The sequence below is a fragment of the Mastomys coucha genome, unplaced genomic scaffold (genome assembly GCF_008632895.1).
Source record: "Mastomys coucha isolate ucsf_1 unplaced genomic scaffold, UCSF_Mcou_1 pScaffold22, whole genome shotgun sequence".
Lineage (NCBI taxonomy): Eukaryota > Metazoa > Chordata > Mammalia > Rodentia > Muridae > Mastomys > Mastomys coucha.
The window spans coordinates 60419998-60430906 of NW_022196905.1; the positions used below are offsets into that span (position 1 = coordinate 60419998).

Sequence of the window (10909 nt, forward strand, 5' to 3'; positions counted from 1 at the left end):
CCCCCGCGGGCCTGAGTGGCACCGCGTGCCCCAGCCGGGGCGCATCCCCTGCGCGCTGCTCATTAGCATGCTCCCCGAGCGCCCCCCCCCCCGGCCAGCTCCAGCCCTCCTGCATCCTCGCAGCGCCCCTCGGGGTCTCGGCCACCCGCCTGGGTTGCGAGTTCCAGAGGCCTTGCCCTTGCTCTGGCTCTGTTCAACCCGCTCACACCCGACCTGTGGCCAGCCAGAGCCCCAGGGAAGGTCAAGGTGTTAGGATGTGAGCGGAATCCCTGCAACAGCCAGAAGGGGCACGGGCTGATGGGCGGACTAGAAGGATGCTGCTTCCGGAAGGGTTCAGAAGGGAAGGACCCGCTGTTAAGGCAGGGATTGAAGATCAAAGATGGAAGGAAGGCCTCTCCACAGTAGTGTATCTAGGGGCGTTTTGTTCTAAGTACTGAACCTAAGTCCTTGAATCCCGCCACCCAATAGGGAAACTGATCCACAGAGTAGGTGAGAGAGTAGTTTGGGAGGACTCGGCTTTTAGATCTGTGTTCTCAGGGTCCTTTGAACTGAGCTAACAGCTCAAATACCTTTCTGGTATTTGCTGACTCTTGAGGCAGCACGCAGTTCACTGGCCATTGGCCAGATCTGTAAGGGGCAATACAAATCAATTAATCAAAACTCCTTGTTTACACTTGTGTTGCCAAATCATAAAGGCTTAAAGCTCAAGTCCTTAAAGCTCAAGTTGTCTTTAATTAAAAGCCCAGGCCTTTAATCCCAGCACTCATGAGGCAGGTGTGTATCTCTGTGAGTTGGTGGGGGGGGGGAGGGGAGGCAGCCTGGTCTACAAAGTGAGTTCAAAGAAATCTTGGGGGGAGGGGAAGGAGGAAGGGAGAGGGAGAGGGGGAGGGAGGAAAGAAGAAGAAGAAAAGAAAGAAAACTAAACTACCAAAAGCTCAAATTGTCTCCCTTCCCCACTTAGTCATCAAGTAATACACTAAAAATATAATAAGTATGTGTTACAATGAGACTTAAAAAAATAACTTTCCGGGCTGGTGAGATGGCTCAGTGGGGAAGAGCACCGACTGCTCTTCAAAAAGTCATGAGTTCAAATCCCAGCAACCACATGGTGGCTCACAACCACCCGTAATGAGATCTGACACCCTCTTCTGGTGCATCTGAAGACAGCTACAGTGTGCTTACATATAATAAATAAATAAATCTTTTAAAAAAAAACTTCCCAAATAAATTCATTGTTTTTTTTTTTTACTGGCCCTTTCTAGTTAGATATGTAACTTTAGCTCAACTTTAATATATATTACTGTAGGCCACTTCCCATAGACCCAGAGCTACAATTCTGAAGCAACTCCCTACCACCAAAACTTGGGAACTGATTCTAAGAAGAAGCAGATAGAAGAAGCTGTGAGACTTCAGTTAACTCTGTCCTCTGGGCCTAAGTCAGAGAAAAGTCCTGTCATTCTCTTAAATAGGGCATCCATTAGGAGGGCAAAATACCAATTGTGTTCTTTTCAAAGAATCCCAGCATTCACTAATGATGAAGACCAAGCAGCACATATCTCTAGTTCATAATTGCCCACAAGCCATAGTTACACCAAGAGAAGTAACCACAGTTCACAGGAGACCTGGCTTGAAGTAGGAGTAAAAAGAACTATGCATTTAAACTAGTTGTGCCCTGCTGTAGGAGTGTATATTCAGCCCATACCACAGCTCCAGTTCTGATTGGCTTTGCTAGAATGGTATTAAGATGCTGACAATGCCCACCCTGCACTGGGAAAGCCAAGTTAACCTCACTCATCCACCTGCAACATTCCCACAAGGTCAGTCAAAGCTCTGTGTCAGGGTGGATTTTTATTTATCTATATAAAGGCTACGAAGGCTTAATCTAAACTTGGAAGCATGTTTGACCTAGAAACAAAGCAATGGATCCCAGAACACAACCCACAGACTTCACCCCTAGGCTTATCATATTTGATTTTCTTCCTTAAACCAGCCTCATTGTTCTTGTTTATGAATCTGGTGGTTGTAGCCCTACATATCTAATAGAATAGTCCCAAATTACAGCTAAAATCTGTTCTTCTTCCTGGTTTGTTGCAGAGCAATGAGAGATAACTACATCTGTAGATGGGAACCAGCAGCTGCTCACACATTTCCTCATTAAATAAGTATCAAGATACCTGCTGATTGAAGCCATTTTGGGGTTTGGATGGGAATGGATCTTTAAAGCTCTGCCCATATGTTAGCCTCTATTCAATTCAACAACTTTGCTCTGGCTGCCTCTAAATCAAAGGCTATTAAATTCTTATTAAAACTTGAAGGTAAAATGGTATTGCATACCTGCAAAGAATTGGTGATGTGCCATGTGCCATTTTTTAGCAAGCAATTTGAAAATTACGTGCAGGGTAGGTTGGGACCAGAGCATTGGGTCACTTAGAACATTCACAATTCCCTCCTCCATAGTTTTTTGTTTAAATCACCCAGCTAAATGGGAACACAAGATAGGATTTCTTTAAATTATTTACTTTGTATTGCCACTTAAACCCTGGAAAAATTCTTAGTAAACCACATCATTTTCAAAAATGATAACATTTGACAGTAACTACCAAGATAATCACCATCGTAGAGGAGGTAATGACAGTAAGTTAATGGTGTTGTTATTGAAAATAAAAATGTTATCATTCCTTATTGCACATGTTAACATAAGCCTTAAAAGACTTTTGAAATGCACAGTTGATCACTGTGCAGTAGCGGATTTAGGTTGAATGGTGGATTTAAAGTATTATAGCTATTAGGATTTGGAACGTATTCTGCATAACTTGCTTAAAATGTATAGTTGTCCAGAGAAGGACAGGGATAGGTGAATTACACAGTCTATAGAGCTCATTCACTGGACATGTGCATAGTATGTGCTGGGTTCCACTCCTAGGACCAAGAAGTAAATGAAGAAAGGATGGGAGGGGGGAATCAGATAGAGAGGGAGGGAGGAACTCCAGTCTATAGGCAGCCTTCACACCTGAGGGCCTCCCTCAACACTTTCCACCTCAGGTTGCCTCCCCCTTTTCTTTTCCCTCCCCATCACTGCATGTGTTCCCTCAGTTTGATCATTTTCATCTCCTCCTTTGGAAGTGCTATGGGGATTGTACAGGTAACTCTCAAGAACAAACAAATCCCTCATGAAAAAGAACTACCCCTGTCTAAGTATCCAAGGAATTGCTGGCATCCGTTTAATTGAGCTTGAGTTTACTCTGGCCTGTGCAGGCATTAGCTTATCAAACCGTGTGCTATCCATAGGATGATCAACTCACAAGAGCTGCAGTAGACGCCTTTAGGATTTCTTTTTTCTTCTCATTTCATTTCTCCTTTCCTTCCCTTCTTTCTCTTGCCTTCAGTTCTGTCTCTCTCTCTCTCTAATCTCAAAGAAAATTAGAGAAACATGTCACTGATTTAGAGAGAGGAAAGAGATGAAGAAAACTCTAGTTGTTCTCTTTGCCTTGAGTGTATCATGACTACCATATCATCTAGTAAGCCATAGTTTTCTCCTCTAAAACATGGAACACTAAGCTAATTTAAAAATTCCCTTTCTGAACTGTAATTGTGAAACTTAAAAGAATTAGCACCAGACAAGGCCAAATGACTTACATCTCATGTAAGTATCCAACTCACACCAAAAGGCTCAGGTGTACATGGGCCTACTTTTCCCGTAGATAGGACTCTGTAGACCATGCTGGACCACAGAAAGGCTTTGCCACTTCCCTTAATCGATAAGGTCTCTGCTCTTATCAACAATAAGAGTAATCAGATAGCTCTACTATATGTCCAGAGCATGTTGAGACCCCAAAATAGAAATTTTATCAGTGACCATTTGACATGGTTGATGGGGTTCTGAAAAAGGTAAACACAACACACTTCAGTGGTGAACACAGTTCTACCTATTTATTGATAGAAATATCTTAGATGTGCTTTTCATTTATTATGATTGGAAATGATAAATAAATTTCATTCGTTAGTGTGCTGTGGTGCATGCATGCGTGTGTGTATGTGTGTGTGTGTATGTGTGTGTGTGTATTGAACCCAGGGCTTCTGTCAACTTAACAAGTTGTCTGCTGCTGATCTAGACCCTCCACCCTACAACATCCAAGTGTTCAGTCTTCACATCTTTCTTCCTCTTTTTTAAAAAGATTTATTTTATTTATTATATGTAAGTACACTGTAGCTGTCTTCAGACACCCCAGAAAAGGGCATCAGATCTCATTATGGATGGTTGTGAGCCACCATGTGGTTGCTGGGATTTGAACTCAGGACCTTTGGCAGAGCAGTCAGGGCTCTTATCTGCTGAGCCATCTCTCTAGCCACAATCTTCCTTCCTCTTTGTGTCTTACTCATTAAGTAGATCTCATGGACACCATAAATATTTGTAAGTTAAGTATTGGGAACAGGTAAAAGTGAAAGAACAATTAGGAAATGTATATATGCTTTGTTTTATATTAATACTTATGATAACTATTCTTCATAGATTTGCTGTCTGTAATAGTCTACTTGAAATTAGGCAAATAATTTAAAATGTCTGACATCACTTAGGCATATCACTGTCAAATAAAATAAGATAAATAAAGTGGTATTGAAAGACTTAAAGTGTTAGACAGCCATACATTAAGTTGAAATGTTTAGTACTTGGAAGCCAGATTTATTAAACACAAATAATGGCAAAACAAGGGTCTTTCCTAAGTTCTCAGCTGCCATTTTAAATTTTATATGGTGAGAGAATGTACAAAATTTGCGAATTATTTTAGCTAATAAAGAGTGCTTAAATAACTGTAACCACAGCTTATGTGCTTCATTCATAACTAATAAAGCCAGTGAGTTAATAACAGTAATTAACTCCCACTATATCATGCTCTCCCCTATACATAGTTCACAGCATACATTTGATATTTAGCCAGTTTGGAAGAGCCAACCACAGAAAGGAGCCAGTGTTCTTGTGACAGATATAGAAAGGAGTCCTAAATCAAAAGAAATAAATGCACTTTTCTAGGTACTTGTGTATGCTCCCACAAGATCTATGAGCTCATAGGACACCTCAGATAATTCTTAAGTAGTCAAGAAGGGCAGCTATGATTTCTCCATGAAGATTCCTCATGAATCTTTCAAACTACCAGGTGAGTCAAAAATACTGGCTAAAGGGAGCACATTTTGAGAGTGAGGGTCAAGAAAATAGAAAAGACGAAGCGATTAGTCAATGTGTACAAAGTGGCATGCTATGCATGCTAAGTAACTATTTTTAGTAATGAGGAGGAAATGCTTAAGTTGCATTCATTCACTACGAAATTGTGTCAGCTAGCATTCTGAAAGATCTCTGGGAGTAGCGGGCTGGGCTCATACTCTCTTGCAGCTTCCTTCTGTTATTTCGTTTGGTGTTTCTTTTTGTTCACCTCATACAAAAGTCCATTTGTCAAGTTCAAGAATAAGGACACGGTGCCAGTGAACATGTGGTTGTTAAGAAAGTAAGTTCACATCCCAGCATGGTGTCCAAAGAGGTACTCTGAAGAGTGACCACAAAGCAGATGGAAATTCTGCACCAAACTCATGGGTCTCTGCAACCAGCCTATTTGTGGAGAATTGTCTAGATCAGACCCATATTCTATTAATAATAAAGCCTTCTTTTCTTGTGTGCTTCTTCAGAGGAAGCACGGGCACCCCCAAGGGGAAAAAAGTACCCAAAGCCACTAACACTTAGCCACTCCATGGGGGAAAGGTCAGACTACTATTGACAAGTATGTAAAGACACCCCCTAAACCATGGGAAAACATGTATAAATCGTTTCGACTCACTGCATTCACAACCCATGGAAGGGAGTCACAAAACTGCACTTTAGCATTGTTGGCCTGAAAGGATATCTATTTATCATCTTATAAGACAGCTCGAATGATCTTTATCTACTTTGCCCACTTTCTGACCCAAATTCAGGGTTTTTATGGAAAATTGCAGTCAGTTTGATTGATGAAATCCAAGATGTCTAAAAAAAAAAAAACCCCGGCACCAAAGATCTCCAACTGTGCAGACTCCAACCGAGGACTTCAATGTTGGCATTGTTCCTGAAGGCAGGAAAAAGAAAGAAAGAAAGAAAAAGAAAATGTTGAGAAAAACAGGCAAAAGTTGGGGAATTTCTGCTTTAAAAACTTCAAATTTCAATGAAGATGCCCAAATACCATTATCCCTGTTCACACGTGCGAACCGGGCGGACATCAAAGTATTTCCCACACATCGCAACAAAACCGGCTTCCTCTTGAACCAATCAACCTTCTTTGTAAGCGGCTGAATGGAGGTTGTCTACCGAGCGAGCAGGTCTCAGAAAGGCGCTCGCAGCATGCAGCCCGGGAATTGGGGAGCCGGGTGGGAGAAGCTGATCTATAGGATCACCCCTTCCATCCGCATTTTGGGACTTTGAAACGTCCAGAAAAGTCGCAAAGGACTCTGAAAGCCTCCCTGTTCCGGGGAAGGGCAGCCAGAGCGCCCTCTGTTCTGAGTCCCAGCCTGCCCGCGGCGCCACCATTAATCCAGCGCCAGACCCAGGCAGAGAAGCACCGGCGCCGGATCCCGCGGAAGCAAGAGACAGCGGTCCTGCTGAGCCAAATTTCCGTCTAGTTTAGGGGTCTATGCCCTGTAGTGAGATATTGTCACCTGCCTAATTGTTCTGAGAGCGCCTCCTCCCCTCCCCCATTAGCAATAATAGCGAGATCGAGCCTCCTATCGGGTTACTAGGCCCGGGAGCTGATGAATGAACCCCCTCGTAGGGGAAAATCTTGGGAGCTGTCTTCTGTCCTATTACCCAAGGGGGCGGGCTATAAATCTTCCTTCATTTTAACCACATTTACCCTCATCCTCCTCGGGGCTAGGGATGCTGCGTTAAGATTGCACTGATGTGCCAACGCTCTGGACCAGCTGCTCCTAAATACAGACAGGTCCTTGTCAATTAAGGCTTTGAGAAGCAGGTCCTCGGGGCCCTGGGGCATTGGAGCAGCCAGCAGTGTGCAGCCCCCACAATTAGTATCCATTTGGAAGGGACCTTCGGGGCACAAATGCACAGGCAACGGAAGAATCAAAACACCAGGCAACTTCAATTCTGGAAATTGCTCTTGTAAGTGTGGTGAAACTGAACAGACGGCCCCCAAGAAGGGAGCTAAGATTTCTGGTGCGGCATGAGCCTCTCTTTCTCCTCTTCCCAATATTTTCCCCCTTTGTCTTTCTCCTAGCACCGCAGTAGATGGGGTTGGGGGGTGGGGCGGGGAAATAAATATGTTCATTTGCCTGCTCTAAGCTAAAGTTGTCCATTGATGTCTTTTTGCGGTCACCTCAAGCAGCTGGTCTGTCTTGCCCGAACCCTGGCCTTTGGCCCAAGGGGCGCTGGACAAGGCCTCGCTCCAAGGAGAAGAACTGCGATGTACCAGGTCAGAGGGGCCAAGCCGCCGGTGGGCCAGGCAGAGCATTGGCGTCTGCTAAACAAAACCCAAAAGACTCAGGGGGCCTAGGAAAGGTGTTTGTTTAAGTGATTAGGGGCAGTTGGTAGTTAGGGGCGGAGAAAAGGGCAGAGCTTATGACACAGAGCAACTTAGCTGGACAGCAAGGGTGGACATTCAGAGAGCATCACTGTTTAAGAATGTGTGACCCCCCACCCACCAAGTTCAAGAACAGAGCAAACAGCACAGGCCATTAGGGACAGCCGTCAAACGAATGGCGACAAAGCCAAGAGGAGCACTGAGGAAAAAAAAAATGTTTCAATATTAAATATGGGAAAGTATTAGGGACTGGGGTGGGGTGGGTCAATGAAAGTCAACAAGAGAATAGGCTTAAACAAAGAATTTAATATAAAAAATGCATAAATCTGCAAGGGAGGCAGCTCCATAATGAAGATAAAAGAAGCAGTTCAGTCAACATTCTGTGATAATGGCACCGTAATAGATAGGATCGGGTGGGTAACATTTATCACAAAGTTAAGAGAATAAAAGGAGAGCCAGCCAGCCGCCTTAATTGAGGACCTGCTGGACGAACTCCATGGGCCACACGGGATGGAAACCCAGGAAGTTAGTGGCCTTGTCAGCAGTCTGTTTCTAGGAGAACAGTGAGTTGCTCTGCCTTGGGGTTGGATCCCATCCCCCTTCCTCCAACCATTCCACTTCTGATATACAGACCTCCTAAGGTCCTTTTTCCCAGAATCCACTGTATCTTCCTCCATTTCAGCAAAGAGTGACCCTTCTTAGGAACCAGACTCTATTTCCCTAAGCTAACTAAGCTAACAGCCAGGAGCATCCTATGAAATGAACAGTTGGAGTTTCCTTTTTTTTTTTTTTTTCCCTACAGAGAATAAAATCAAGCATTTCTTCAAAGGAGGGGACCAGCCAAACAATCTCAAAAGCTTCTCACTCCCCCCCTCCTCCAGTCAATAATAAAACCTACTTCTAATGAAACTCCAGAAAATGGTTTCTTAAAGTTCAGGGAAGGGTGACTGGAGCCATATTTCTGTGCTCTAGATTTCCCTGAGACTTTATCTTCTCCAGCCAGGGTAGATGCTGAATTCCAGAGAGAAGGTGTGCATTCCTGACACCCAGCAAGTGTTACACTGTTCCAATTGGAGACTAACAGCTGCCCTCCACAGTATTCCCCAGTTCCTGCAGAGCCACAAATAAATAAATAAATAAATAAATAAATAAATAAATAAATAAATAAATCCCCACAAGAAAGAGAAAGTCAGGTTCAGGTTCGGGAGAAGGCTTACCCATTATGAGAGCACTCTGCTCTTACAGAGGACCTGGTTCCAGTCACAAAACCCCCAGAGAACCGCTCACAACCACCTGTAACTCCAGATCCAGGGACCCAAAGCCCTCTTCTGGATTCCATGGGTACTTGCATTCACATGTGCACACACACACAATCTAAAAGTAATTTAAAAAAAAAAAATTAAAGAGCAAATATATCCCTGGAAATCAAGAGAGTAGAATCCTGGATTGTTATTTGTTATTTTTAAATTACCACAATGTTTATTAGTTTTCACTCATGATCAGAATTGGTCGTTGGAGCCATTTTGTAAGTGAAAGGCAGGTAAATTTGGGGTTTTGGTTTTGAGACAGGATCTTACTCTGTAACCCTGGCTAAGATCTGCCTGCCTCTGTCCCAGAACATAGACAGGTATTTGATAGGACTTCTGCCTTCTGTCTAGGACAGGAAATTGGTTCCCAAAGAGTAAATAAGCCAACTAAGCTTCTACAGTGACATTCAGACCCCTAATCTGCAATGTGTCCATTTATACACTCCCTGTACTTTGTCCTCTAATAGCCCAATCAGCAAATGACGTCTTCGTCTTCCTGGTCTGAGGCAGGCACTCACATGCTCTCTCACAGTTTGCTGATGAATAGTCCATCCTTCAATGCCTTTACAGAACAGAAGGAGACTTCTAGAGCATGACACTTTCCAACTTTCATCTCATTGAGTACAACACCACTGAGGCTCAGAGCCCTTCCACGCCTGACCTAGGTCCTACATCGGAAAGTTTGGTAAACTCAAGGGAAGCCTGCATCTTGGGGTTCCACAGTGAGGTTCCACTGAAAACCCTTTAGTATCCACAAGTAAGTTTCCTCTTAAGAGAACCAAGTACCCTGTATGCAATGAATTCAGATTCTTTTGTGTTTCATATGGAGCTTTCCTAGAGCACCCGTGGAATTACTTAAAAGATGACTAACGACCAGTAACGAATAAATAGAATTAGGCACACTCATCAGTGAGTCACTGTCAGATTACACCTACCTTCAATGACGTGGACAATGACAGTGTGAAAACTATGCAGCAGTTATTTGGATATTTGCTCATTTATTTGTATTATTATTGTTGTGGGGGTTTTTTGTTTTGTTTTGTTTTGTTTTAATGAGTCTCACTATAGTCCAGGTTGGAACTTACTATGTAGTCCTACACATTTCTGATCATCCTGCCTCAGCTTCCCAAGCACTGGGATAATGGGCTCAGCACATCTGGACATTTACATGATCTCTCCCTCAGTAAAAACAAAGCAGGCACAGAACACAACAAACTGGATGACCTCATGGAACCCTAAAATTATCCCATGGGTTGTTGTTGCGTGTTATGTTGATTGTGATACAGCTGTTATATCAAAGTCTTAGCAGCTACAACTGTGAGAGGACCAAGCCTGGGGCAGGGGCAGTGGGACCTAGGCTCAACAGAGTAGCTTATGCTAACAAAGCCTGGCTGAGTCTTTTTGGTTTTTTGTTTTGTTTTCTTTTGTTCTTTTTCTTTTTCTTTCTTTCTTTTTTTTTTTTTTTTTTTTTTTCAAGACAGGGTTTCTCTGTGTAGCCCTGACCAGGCTGGCCTCAAACTCAGAAATCCACCTGCCTCTGCCTCCCAAGTGCTGGGATTAAAGGCTTGCACCACCATTCCCAGGCTGGCTGAGTCTTTTTTAAACAACCTTCTCTAAAGTGCTCAGAGAGGGTGTCCAACCCCTCAAAACACAGCTAAAGTTGTGTGTGTGTGTGTGTGTGTGTGTGTGTGTGTGTGTGTGTTGGAGCTTTCTGTAACTTTACATTTGGAAGCCACTCTGACACCTAACCTTTAGGAGCCCTTTCATCTCAAAAGTTCCCAAGTTACCCCCTAATCCTGGCCAGGCAGGATGTGACTGACAGAAAGCCAGTGGCTGGATACTGTTTCCTCTCATCAACACTAGTAGGGTATCTATCTCCCAGGCACAGGTTAGTCACCTAGAATCATTTTCTTTCCTCTCTCCACCAAAGGCTCTCTCCAGTCTTGGTGCCTAGCAGCCCACTAAACAATATCTGCCTAGAACTGACTGCCCAGCCCAGATCCAGTCAGTGAGAGGTATGCTTTCCCTGCCTGGTGCCTTGCATAACAGATA

General features: G+C 43.6%; 1 long non-coding RNA gene across 1 annotated transcript in view; it reads right to left on the reverse strand.

The window, feature by feature from the left end:
- Positions 1-5874: 5874 nt before the first annotated feature.
- Positions 5875-10909, reverse strand: part of LOC116070471 — a 9697-nt gene continuing 4662 nt past the window's right edge. Inside the window, exon 2 of the long non-coding RNA XR_004110411.1 lies at positions 5875-6089. This is a non-coding gene — a long non-coding RNA (uncharacterized LOC116070471). The remainder of the gene's footprint in view (positions 6090-10909) is intronic.